This window comes from Mauremys reevesii, linkage group 6 (genome assembly GCF_016161935.1).
Source record: "Mauremys reevesii isolate NIE-2019 linkage group 6, ASM1616193v1, whole genome shotgun sequence".
NCBI classification, from domain to species: domain Eukaryota; kingdom Metazoa; phylum Chordata; order Testudines; family Geoemydidae; genus Mauremys; species Mauremys reevesii.
Genome location: NC_052628.1, coordinates 22,952,753 through 22,965,892, shown reverse-complemented (window position 1 = coordinate 22,965,892; position 13,140 = coordinate 22,952,753). Strand labels below are relative to the sequence as shown.

Sequence of the window (13,140 nt, the reverse complement as noted above, 5' to 3'; positions counted from 1 at the left end):
AAACTACAAGCACCGGAATTGTCTGGTCTCTGGGATTTTGCTATGACACTAACTGGATGCAACCTAGTCACAGTGCCATTCCCCCCAGCAGACACAAACTCAGGACCATTCCTTCCTGGGCTTTAGCTGTATTTACAACCAACTTCGAGACAACTGAATCACCCTCAACCATTACAGGCTGACAGGCACCTTCTGTCTGCTCCACAGACACAGAAGAGCCGGAGACACATTCTCCTTTACCAGACACACAGCTTGGGATTTTACTTCCCTTGTCCCAGCACACAGGGCTGTTCACAGACAACTGCTTGGAGACTGGAGTAGCTTCCTTTATAGGCAAGTCAATACTCCTGACAGACACAGGCACATTCCCTCCACTGTCACATTTCTCCACACAGGAAACAGGTAAGGGATATGGACACTCATCTTCCACTATCCCTCCCTTCCCAAATTGCTGATTAGACAAAGCCATCAGCTCACAAGGCTGCCTAGTCTCCTGCAAACTTTCCCTACCAGGCACATTGCCTCTCCCAACAGATAAGCTGCTGCTCTTTTCACTACACTGAGCTACTTTTAGCAAATCACAGTTACCCATTTCAGGTTTACTTCTACAAGCTGCACTAGCCACCAATCCATTACCCATTACAAATTTACCCTCTCCTTCCTCAGTTAGGGATTTAACCTGACCATCTACTTTAAACTGCTCCTGAGAAACATTTTCCTCACCAATGAGATCTTTCTGCTCTTGATCTAACTCCAGATTCACTTCTGAGACATCAGACAGACATTCAGAAACTTCATTCCCAGAAATACTGCTTTTTTGCACAGACAAACCTTTGGAGCAACCCTCCTCAGGCAAATCATTGCCCACAATAGACACAGGTTTAAGATCATTCCTCTCCTGTAACTGGCTACCTGGACTGAACAAAGCTGTAACATTTTCCCCAATTAAAAGATCTTTAGGCAATAACTTCCTGACGCCAGCTATCACTTCATGCTGAGCCCCATTCCACTCAAGGTGGATTCTGGCTAAAGGCACACGGACAGTAAACTCACAGAGGATCACAACATTCACACTCTGATTTGGTAAATAATCTTCCTCTTTGACCAGATCTGCTCTAACAAGAGTGATGTTAGAAGCCATAGTTTGCCCTAAACAGCTTTTACCATTGACTTTTACACTCTCATACATAGCACTGGCACAATTTATGGGGCCACCCCCTACTGAACACACAGTAACAGCATTGACATAACAGGTGGCATTGTTGGGGTACATTTGGTTACCCCCAGACAACTGCTCAGAGTTATACAACATACCAACATTGTTACAAACTGGACTTTCAAGAGGATACAGTCTCTGCTGTTCTTCCATTGCTTTTTTGACTTGGAGTTGGAGTCTAGCTGTCTCCTGTTGCATCTGTCGAGTTTTCTCCTCAGCAGCCAGCAGCTCCAGACGCCTCTTACGAGCTTTTTCTTCTCTCTTAGCAACTTCTTTCTTTCTCTCATCAGCCTCTTTCTCCATTCGAATTTCTGCCAGTTCTTGCTCATAATCAAACTGCAGGCTGTCTCTCAAGGCTTGCAGTTTCCTTGCTTTTCCTGATGCTCTCTGTCTCATGGTCACTGATCTTTAACCAACCAAACTCTCAATCCCAAAGTTAAAATTCGGACAGCGTGGGGTTCTGACCCAAAGCTTAATTGACCTGGTTCTGTGGATCCAAGCACGACTACGCCACTGTGACAGTGCGATTCTGGCGGGATCCAACTGAGAGTGCCAAATCAGGACCAATTGCTTAAACAGGGCAGTTACAGCCCTAGGCTGGGGTTTTTCCACCTCTAAGGCAAACCAAACCAGCCAGACAAAAAGGACTTTGGTCTCACCCCACTGGCTAACCACAAGTCACACAAGCAATTTCCTTAGACACTCCAGTCTCCCAGTATCACCACCAATGCCCTCGTCCTGGGGATGAATGGTTATGAACACCAACACCCCAATAAAGAAAAAGGTTCTCTCAATCCCAAAGGACCAAGCCCCAGACCCAGGTCAATATACACATCAGATCTTACCCACAAATCACGCTGTTGCCAATCCTTTAGAATCTAAAATCTAAAGGTTTATTTACAAAGGGAAAAAGGTAGAGATGAGAGGTAGAATTGGTTAAATGGAATCAATTACATACAGTAATGGCAAAGTTCTTAGTTCAGGCTTGCAGCAGTGCTGGAGCAAACTGCAGGTTCAGATTAAGTCTCTGGAACATCCCCCGCTGGGATGGGTCCTCAGTCCCTGGTGTAGAGCTTCAGTTTGCAGCAAAGTCCCTCCAGAGGTCAGAAGCAGGATTGAAGACAAGATGGAGATGAGGCATTAGGCTTATATAGACTTTTCCAGGTGTAAGAATCCCTTTGTCTTCACTGTGGAATTTTACAGCAAAAATATGGAGTCTGGAGTCACATGGGCCAGTCCCTGCATACTTTGCTGAGTCACAAGGCGTGTCTGCCTTCTCTCCATGGGTCCATTGTGTCCTTAATGGTCCTTAATGGGCCATCAAATAGGCTAGGCAGAGCTAACACCAGCTTGTCTGGGAGGCTTCCCCCAGAAGCACAGCACAAACTTGAAATACTGACAGCATGGAGCCAACATTCATAACTTCAACTAACAATGATACAGACATACAGACAGCATAATTATAACCAGCAACCCATAACCTGGTCTTAGACACCTTATATGACCCCCTTTACTTAGGATTTGGTGCCACTACAGGACCTTGGTTCCAACCCATGTTCTATATGGTCCCCATTTATATCAATAACGTCACACATGCCCACCTAACATTTTTTTCTTTAAAATTCTCTCACATACTTTCTTCTTCTGCTTGTTCTTTCTCCCCTGTGGACATGGTTTGTGCTTAGCACACTGTGCGTGCTACAAGAATATGAATAATTATATATTTGGGGAAAATAACACTGTAAAATTGACTATCATTATAGGAAGAGGTGAATGTAATGGATTTTACTGGCAGGGGGTGTTAATGGAAAGAATTTTCCTTTCTTACATTTTCTAATTGTTAATTAATATAACTTGAATGTGATATGGGGGCAAGCCTTTAATTTAGAATATTTCATATAGCGTGACTTTATAAAAGTATGTAAAATATCATATTTAGGTCCCGATCCTGCAAACACTTAAGTAGGTGTATAACTTTGGTCATCTTAATAATCCCACTGAAGTGAAGTTATGATTGGACTTAAGTGTTTGCAGGATATGGGCCTTAGGCCTGGTCTACACTAGGACTTTAATTCGAATTTATCAGCGTTAATTCGAACTAACCGCTCAACCGTCCACACCAGGAAGCCATTTAATTCGAACTAGAGGGCTCTTTAGTTCGAATTTGGTACTCCACCCCGGCAGGTGGAGTAACGCTAAATTCGCACTTGCTAGCTCGAATTAGGCTTGGTGTGGATGCTAATCGAACTTAGCAGCTCCGGGAGCTATCCCACAGTGCACCACTCTGTTGACGCTCTGGACAGCAGTCCGAGCTTGGATTCTCTGGCCAGCCACACAGGAAATGACCCGCGAAAATTTGAATTCATTTTCCTGTCTGGGCGGTTTGAATCTGACGTTCTGGTTGCACATCGGGGCGAGCTCCGCAGCACCTGCAACGATGCAGAGCTCTCCAGCAGAGGAGTCCGGGCAATCCCAGAATAGAAAGAGGTCCCCAGCATGGACTGACCGGGAAGTCCAGGATCTGATCGCTGTGTGGGGCGAGGAGTCTGTGCTCTCGGAGCTGCGCTCCAACAAGCGGGCGAAGACCTTCGAGAAGGTCTCTAAAGCCATGAAAGACAAAGGATACAGCCGGGATGCGATGCAGTGCGCGTGAAAGTGAAGGACCTAAGACAAGGGTATCAAAAAGTCAGAGCGGCAAACGGACGCTCCGGAGCCCAGCCCCAGACATGCCGCTTCTACGAGGCACTGCATGCCATTCTAGGTGGGTCTGCCACCAGTGCCCCACCAGTGACGGTGGACTCCGAGGACGGAATAGTGTACCGGGACAGTTCCCCCTCCCTGTTCGCCAATGGGGAAGATGAGGAAGGGTCTTTAGAGGACGGCGCAGGCGACATCGAACCCACTCCCGCTTTCCCTGACAGCCAGGATCTCTTCATCACCCTCACAGAGATCCCCTACCAACCGTCCCCGCCCGTTAACCAGGACTCGGAATCAGGGGAAGGATCAGGCGGTAAGTGCTACAAACAGGGAAACATTTATTATTTTAAGAAACAGGGATTTATATAAAAAATAGAAATACTATATAAACATTTTTAAATATGAAACTAAACAAACAGCAGGTCTACACAAACAGCAATGGAGCAATAGTCCTCTGGGGATATTTCAAATAAGCTCTCAGAGAGCAGCTGGAAAAGCCTCAGCACGAGGTTTCTTGGGAGAGGTGCTTGATTGGGTGCTCCGTTGAAGCACACTCTTCCGCGCCATGCCATCCTCAGGTAGAGGGGGACCATCGCCTCTACGAGCATGGCAGCGGAGGGTCCTGGTCTGTGCAGGGCTTCTATTAACATCCGCTCTCTGTGTGCGCCTGACACGCCTCAGGGTGATGTCGTTGTGGAAGTGCTGCATCTAATTAGTGGAATTAGTGTACTGTTACTATTGTGCATGGTAGACTTTTACTTTGCATAAGAAAGACCCTCGCTTAACAGAGTTTTACTTTGCATAAGAATGACCCTCGCTTAACAGAGTTTTACTTTGCATAAGAATGACCCTCGCTTAACAGCCACGTGTTGCAGGCCTCAGAGGAAAACCATACAGGGGTCTTTCGCTCACTGGCGGGAGATGCCGCATAACGCTCATCTTTTCTGCTTTGCACATTGCCTCCAGCAGGAGAGCACAGCTAAGCACTATCTGATAAGCAGTCTGTACTGTAAGGCTTACCAGGACTTTGTGCAAGAGGGATGCAGCTGTCTCTCCTCGCTTGTGCGCTATCCAGTGCAATCGCGCCGCCAATGAGAGCGTATTCCGAAATCTCGGACTAGTTCCGAGATCTCCTGAGACTTGGTTCCCTGTTTGGTCTTCTTAACTGAGAATGACTAGACTGTGTTTACTGTTGGCAAACATGTATTTGTTCAAGGAAATCACCTACTTTTTCGCATCACACAGCTTGGCTCCTTCACGGACTGCCCGCCATCCCCTGCAGAGGCTGGCTCAGATTAGACGCCGAAAGAAAAGACAAGGGACGACATGTTCCAGGAACTGATGGCCAGCTCCAGAGCGGAGGCGGCAGAGCAGAGACAGTCGAGGAGAGCCTGTGTCAGCAGCATCGCACACACATGGAACGGGAGGATAGGTGGCGGCAGGAAGACCAGCAGGCGACTCAAACGCTGCTTGGTCTCATGAGGGAGCAAACGGACACGCTCCGGCGCCTTGTAGATGTTCTGCAAGACCACAGGCAGGAGGAGAGAGCCCCCCTGCAGTGCATCTGCAACCGCCCTCCAACGCCAAGAAGTCCTGTCCCCCCCTCACCCAAAGTGACAAGAAGGAGGGGCGGTAGGGGCCGTGAGAACTGTCACTGCACCGCAGCAGAGCGCTAATGTACAAGACACCTCTCGCTGTAAATTTGTAGAAGTTCTTCCCTTACAGGATCACCCAGTCCCAAATCCAAGTTTCAACCCCCACTGTGTATAACATTATTAAAAGCGGTTTGCTGTTACTCTCTGTTTCCGTCACGTTCTCGTGTCAGAAGACTTTGTGGGGATTTTAAATTACAGTGCATAGCCCACATTACCAGGGTACAGACTTGGGGGCAGGGTCAACTGCAGGGCACACACAGACTGCAGTCACTAGGCACCAGGGACAGTGTGTGTGGTGTATGCTGCCCCGGCTCTTTCCTTGATGTGTAGGGTCCTGGTGCCTGACATCCCGAATGTAAAGGCAGGCTTCCCTTCACATGCATTTGGACCGTAGTCACGATCCTCCCGGTGCCCCGAGCCCCAAAGAGACCTCATCCAGGGGCAGATACTCACCCTTCCCCACACCCCTCACCTTCCAACGCCCAAACCCACAGCCGTCATGGTAACCCCTATCCAAGGGCGGCACCCTCGCCCTTCCTGCAAACCCACCCATCAGTGCACACCTTAACCAGCACGGAATGCTTCCATGTTTCAACGAAGAAACAGAAATGCAAAGTCAACGAAAGATTTATTATTAATTACTAAAACATGTCCTTAGTTTTAAAACGTCCTTGGGAAGTGGGGAAAACTTGGTTTATGATCAGGCTCTCTTAAAATCAAGTGGACAGTCACAGGTTACCCTGCTCTGCGAGGAAACTCGCTTTCAAAGCCTCCTGATGCATATCGCTTCCCGCTGGGATATTCTCTCAGCACGGGTGTCTGGCTGATCATAAACAGCAGCCAGGCGATTTGCCTCAACCTCCCAAGCGGCCAAAAGGTCTCGCCCTTGCTCTCACAGAGATTGTGGAGCACACAGCAAGCAGCAATAACTACGGGATATTCTTCTCGCTGATGTCCGAGCGAGTCAGTAAGGTCCGCCATCTCCCTTGAGACGTCCGAAAGCACACTCCACCACCATTCTGCACTTGCTCAGCCGGTAGTTGAAGAGTTCCTTTTCAGTGTCCAAGGCGCCTGTATAGGGCTTCATGAGCCAGGGCATTAGCGGGTAGGCCGGGTCCCCGAGGATCACTGTAGGCATCTGCACATCCCCAACCGTTATTTTGTGGTCCGGGAAGAAAGTGCCTGCCTGGAGGCGTCTAAACAGACCAGAGTTCATGAACACACGCGCGTCATGAACCTTGCCCGCCCACCCGACGCGTTGATGTTGGTAAACGTCCCCTATGGTCCACCACAGCTTGCAGCACCATTGAAAAGTAGCCCTTTCGGTTAATGTACTCGCTGGCCTGGTGGGCTGGTGCCAGGATAGGGATGTGAGTCCCATCTATAGCCCCACCGCAGTTTGGGAATCCCATCGCGCGAAGCCATCTATGATGACCTGGACATTTCCGACAGTCACTACCTTTGAGAGCAGTTGCTCAACGATTGCGTGGGCTACTTGAATGACAGCAATCCCCACGGTAGATTTGCCCACGCCAAAGTGGTTCGCTACTGACCGGTAGCTGTCTGGCGTGGCAAGTTTCCAGAGGGCTATGGCCACTCGCTTCTGCACAGTCAGGGCTGCTCGCATCCTTGTGTCCTGGCGCCTCAGGGCAGGGGACAGCAAGTCACACAGTTCAAGGAAAGTGTCCTTACGCATCCTGAAGTTTCGCAGCCACTCTGTGTCATCCCAGACCTGCAGCACTATGCGGTCCCACCAGTCTGTGCTTGTTTCCCGGGCCCAGAATCGCGTTCCACACCATGAACTTGACCCATTGCCACCATGATCTCCACTGCCCGGCGTACCCTGCTTTGTGAGAGGTCTGCGCCACTCTCCTCACCGTGCTGCCGGAGCCTCCTCGCCCGGTTTCTCAGAATCTGACTGTGGAAGAGGTGGACGATAACGTGCGAGGAGTTGACAACGGCCATAAGTGCAGCGATGATCGCAGCGGGCTCCATGCTCGCAGTGCTGTGGCGTCCGCGCTGTAACCGACCAGACAAGGGCGCGAACAGATTTCCCGCCGGCGCTTTCAAGGAAGAGAGGGAGGGCGGGATTGACGGTTCAATGACGACACATTTTTCCCCCCAGCATGCATTGGGGGGAAATCCCTAATTCAATGGGCAGCGGGGAGTGCGGGAACTGTGGGATAGCTTCCCACAGTGCACCGCTTCCAAAGTCGAAGCTGGCCCTGTGAATGTGGACTCAGAAGTTCGAATTTGTGTATTTAGTATGGATACACAAATTCGACTTATTAAGGTCGAATCCACAAATTCGACTTAAGTAGATTCGAAATAGTCCTGTAGTGTAGACAAGCCCTTAGAAAAACAATTTGCATTTAAAACTTGAATATACTTTATTAACTTCATACAAGTTTATGCAATTCTACAAACCAGCAAGCAATGGGATTATTAATTGTTATCCATGAATCAAATGAGACATGTTGAAGGTGTGTGTGTGGGGGTATTCTACAGAGGTTTTAGAGCAACCTCCTCTCAAGTAGTACAGTTTGAGTTAAATGGTACATGCATGACTGCTAATCCATATTTATAAACTTCCAGTAGAAAGAAGCAAACAAGGCTCACAGCTGTTAGCTAAAACGACACGTTGAATTTCAACAATTAAGGTAGAATTTACCAGTTTTTAAGAGTTCTCTTCTGAATTGTATTCTCTCTGTCAATCATTGGACTAGATGACCTCCTGAGGTCCCTTCCAACCTTGATATTTTATGATTCTATGATTTGTAGTAGCTCAACCCTTGTATCCCTGATTTTTAAGGGGCTGACTCTGTCCTTTATTCCAAGACCTAATTTGTAACTCTAGTTCTGGGAAATTACCGGTAACTCTGGTTTCTGTGTTTTATATGGCCAAGGCCAAGAATCGCACAAATATTTTAAAAAAAGAACGAGAAGTATTTGTGGCACCTTAGAGACTAACAAATTTATTTGAGCATAAGCTTTCATTGGCTAAAACCCACTTCATCGGATGCATGCAGTGGAAAATACAGTAGGAAGATATATATACACAGAGAATATGAAAAAATGGGTGTTGCCATACCAACTATAATGAGAGTAATCAGTTAAAGTGGGCTATTATCAGCAGGAGAAAAAAAACATTTGTGATAATCAGGATGGCTCATTTCCAACAGTTGACAAGAAGGTGTGAATAACAGTAGGGGGAAAAATTAGCATGGGGAAATAGATTTTACTTTGTGTAATGACCCACTCCCAGTCTTTATTCAAGCCTAATTTAATGGTGTCAGGTTTGCAGATTAATTCCAATTCTGCAGTTTCTCGTTGGAGTCTGTTTTTGAAGGTTTTTTTTTTTTTGGAGTATTGCAACTTTGAGGTCTGTAATATTTAAGGTGTGGGACCCAACGGTAATTCAGCGTCACCCTTGTTGCCTCACAAATGTCGTCATTGTCGTCGTCATAGTCAAATAAACCTTCCCACTTGCTGAAGGTTTTGGAAAATAATTGGTGAAGTTTGAGGCAGAGTTTTAGGAACAATCCTCCAACAACTCACAGTGGCCTAGGTACTATGTACATATATCTTATGTTCACAAGTATTTCTGAGTCCTTCTTAATCCAAAGCTTCTTAAAGGCAGCATTAAACGAAAATCAATCAAATCAAAAGTAACTCAGCTTTTTCTCAGTTTGGAAGCTGGTCTCATAATACAAAGACAAAGGCTAGGCTTAGAAATGGGACCTGCTGTCACCATAAAATGTCAGCTGTTCTGATGCTGCGTCAGGCGGATTTGGCTCTGTTATGCTGTTATGCTGTTGCAGTGATGACAGGAGTGGGTATATTTTAAAAGGAAAAACTAAAGAGCTGTTTTGTTTTAAAGGAAATGATTATTCTGGAGGACAGAATCTACCACTAACGTGTCCTCCATCCAAGTTCTTTACATTTTTCCCAAATGTCACAATGTTCTTACAGAAAAAATTGTCAGGCAGTTTTGACGTGTGTGGGTAGAAGTCCCACAGAAAGCGCACACAGAATAATGTAACACAAAAGGAAGGCAAGTGGCCAAAGCTTATATTTTCTATATAAGTTTGCAGGGGCTTGTTCACTGCAGTTGGAATCTGCATGTAGCAGACATGTTGTCAGATGTGTACCTATTACACATAAATCTATTAAGTCAATGAAGTCACAACAGGGATGAAATTGATTCCGTGTTTTCCCTTCTTTTCCTTAGTACTCGGAGGGAAGAAGGAAAGTGATGTAGATTGGAAGTAGATCTGGTTGAAAATTTTCCATTGGAACATTTTTGGACAAAAAAATGGCTTTTTGATTAAATGGAAGCTTCTGCCCAAATTTTTCAAGAATTTTTTAGAAGTTTGTTGAAACACCAAAAATCAAAAATATTTCAGTTTTCAGTGACTGAAAAAATTTGGGTTTTAAATTTAAAAGAAAATCCACTTTTGGCTGGTTTTTGCAAAAAAAAAAAGATGAAAATGAAAAGTAAGGAAAAGTTTTCATTTACATCACATTTTTTTTTCACAGGGGAAAAAAAACCCGTTGCCTGACGAGACTAGGTTCTGTTCCCAGTCTTGCTACAGACTTCTTCTGCAATCTTACCTCTGTCTCAGAGCTCCTTTCTCTAAAATAGGGATAAAATCTAGTCACAGGGGGCAGAATGAGAGTAAGTGACTGTTTGGGGAGTGTTCGTAGAACCTGGGATGTTAAGCAAGTGGAAGCATGAAATATCATTGATTTTTTGAATACTCTGCCTTGCTTGCAGAACCTGAAAAGGAAGCTGCTGTGATTTGTTTTTAAACTAGTTTTGTGTCTTTGTTAGTTCTTGGGTTTTATGGAAAGAGCGAGCAGGGAAATCACCTTCTGAATCATAGCTGCCTTGTGTTTTCAGGAAGGAAATTCCCCATGTGCACAGGGCCGGATTGACACTTTGGGCATCCCTAGGCACAGGGGCTCAGAGCATCTTTCCTCCCATGGCGGCCGGGAGCTGCGAGGTGCCACCTCTGCCTGGCAGCAGATGGGAGCTGGGGGGTCACCCCACCGTCTGCAGCGGCTTGGAGCTCCTAACTGCCATGGGTGGGAGGGGTACCTCATCACTTTTAGGTGTCCTGCCGTCCAGTGCCACTCCACCACAGACCCCTGTGCTGCCCAGTGCCCCCTGCACAGCCCCACCACAACTTCCCAGTGCCCCACACAGACCCCCCACTGCCCAGTGCCCCAACACACCCAGACCACCCCACTGCCCTGCATCTCCCACCCCTCACTGTCCAAAGCCCCACCCCAACCCTTCCAGAGACCTACTCTCCTATGCCCTGCGCCCTGGCTGCACTCACCGGCCCCGCTGGGAGGTGACTTTGTCCATTGGGCTGAGTGAGGAGCACTTCAGCAGGGCTGTGTGGGGCCGTCTCCCCCTCGGATGGCCCTGCCCCCTGGTGGAACCCAGGAGCAGCAAAATTTGAATTTTTAGGTGCCCCTAGAATGCCGGCACCCCGAGGCACATGCCTAATGTGAACTCCGGCCCTGTATTGCGTATGTTGTAGAATTTGATAGTGGTATTGCCCATCAGTTAATCAGATACCCAGGTTCTGTAAGGTGTGATGTCATTGGATCTGTGGGCTTTTTTTAAGGTCATCACCAGATCTAAGGCAAATAAAAGTTGGATAAAGTTCAATAACGTTACAGTGTAGTTAAAAACAAAGTTTCCAAAGTTTAAGGCAACATTTGGCTCTGTCATGGTGTAGAGGAATCATTTGATGGAGTCGTTTTAAAAAAAATACGCAACTGTCAATAAGTTACGCTTTATCTTCCCATACTGAAGGGTTTCTGCTGCAAAATTTTAAAGTTCCCAAACTTAGGTTTCTTAGTTAAACCTCTGAGCATTTAACAATAGCTAGCACTGTATGAATTATTTATTGCAAATAATGTTTGTTGTGAATGTATCCCTTTTAGCAGGGGAGGAATTATGAATCACTGGTGAATCCATCCTGATTTTTGCTAATGCTTTCATAAGTATTCACCAATTAGTTTTGTTTGCAAATTCTCCACTCTTACCACACGCAAGGCTTGTTAGGACATAAGTGGTCACATTTGTCCCTGTGGTGTATTAAAAACTGTATTAAAATGGCAAGCTATAAGGTGTTTCCTGGTCCTGCTTGCTGATTAGGGGGCTATGTAGTGGAGCATGAGATCTGGGTCAACAGTCGGTCTGCAAAAACTCAGCCAGGAATCAAGTGGGGGTGAGTTGTGTCTCTGTCTTAGGGATCAGCCTTCTCTCTCTCTCTGTCTCTCTCTCTTTTTTGGTTCTTGTGCATTAGGGTTCTGGATTCTAAGAAATGAGGGTGTACATTGGTGCCTTCCAGCAAGAGTATTCTATGTTTTTATCTAACTTCCTTGTGGGTATGCTGTGAACATAACAGTCCATATTCAATTCTGTTTAAGTCAATGAACTTATACCAGGGATGATCTCATCTAGTACATATAGCCTTTTATTTTTCTCTTCATTATAAGGGGCACCCATATCATTCTGACCAAGTCTCTGTATTATTATTTTTCTTACAGTAGCTCTTGTATTATAAGTCATGGATCAGGGCCCTGTTTTGCTAGGTGCTGTACAAATACAGAACCAAGCATATTCCCTGCCCCAAAGAGCAATGTTTCCCCATCACTGGGGTCAGGTGGCCCTAAAGCTGACATAGCTGGTCACGTGGATCTGCCCCCTGGATGGGGTGTTGAGCTGGTATGATGGCTCCTAACTATTCCTCTTCCCAGATGTAATTCATTGCCATTGACTTCAGTGGCACTATTTCTGTGAGAAGGGGTTGCAGGGTTAGGCCTTTTAATTTCCCTGATCTGTGATTTTGTTTCACTACTCCTAGTCTAGTGAGAATCTTGTTCAGTGGGAGTTGAGGATGCTTAGCACCTTGTAGCACTGGGCCTTAGGTAAGCTCGTCTTCCATTAAATCCACTAATATTTTCCTACAGAAGCACCATCATGTCTCCATAAAGGCAGCTTTTATCAGAGTATAGTCCCCATCTTAGCTGCACAAAGGCAGAAGTCTGTACCTTTGTCTATGTTCACCCCTGCCCCGGAATCTATTTCTCATGAAGAGCAATGTCTCCTGGAAAAACACAGGGTACGATTTTCAGAAGTGCTGAGCATCCATAACTCCATTTGAAGTCAGTGCAGCTGCAGTAGCTCAGCACCTCTGAAAATCAGGCTCAGCGATTTTAAAAAACACACCACTTGTGAAGGCAAAACTCAATATTCCTTGAGGGAGGAGAAAAGACAACCATATTCCTTCAACCAGTGGAAAATGTGTCATCGTGCTAAGGAAAAATGCATCTCCCCACCCACCCAAAATGACATCATTTTGCAAATAAATACCCTATTGTTTTGTATAGCCAGGACTTCATGGTGCGGGGGAAGGGTATGCATGTTGTGACGGGTTGGATCACAGAAACCCCCTTGGGAGCTGCCATCCGATGTGCCAAGACTACTTCTGCCCCTGCTTTCCCTGCCAGCTCAGGACTCCAGCACCCCATCTTCAGGGCCGACTTTAG

At 46.5% G+C, this 13,140-nt stretch overlaps 1 protein-coding gene across 9 annotated transcripts in view; it reads left to right on the top strand.

Moving 5' to 3' along the window:
- Positions 1–13,140, top strand: part of ADAMTS12 (ADAM metallopeptidase with thrombospondin type 1 motif 12) — a 268,928-nt gene that overhangs the window by 54,838 nt on the left and 200,950 nt on the right. The window contains exon 3 of one of the 9 annotated variants that reach the window (XM_039545730.1): positions 8,167–8,228. The exons of 7 other annotated variants lie outside the window; for them this stretch is intronic. The gene's annotated coding sequence lies outside the window, so the exon portion shown is untranslated. Of the gene's footprint in view, positions 1–8,163; positions 8,229–13,140 lie in introns of all 9 variants that reach the window. One more of the 9 variants, XM_039545731.1, reaches the window with a different exon arrangement.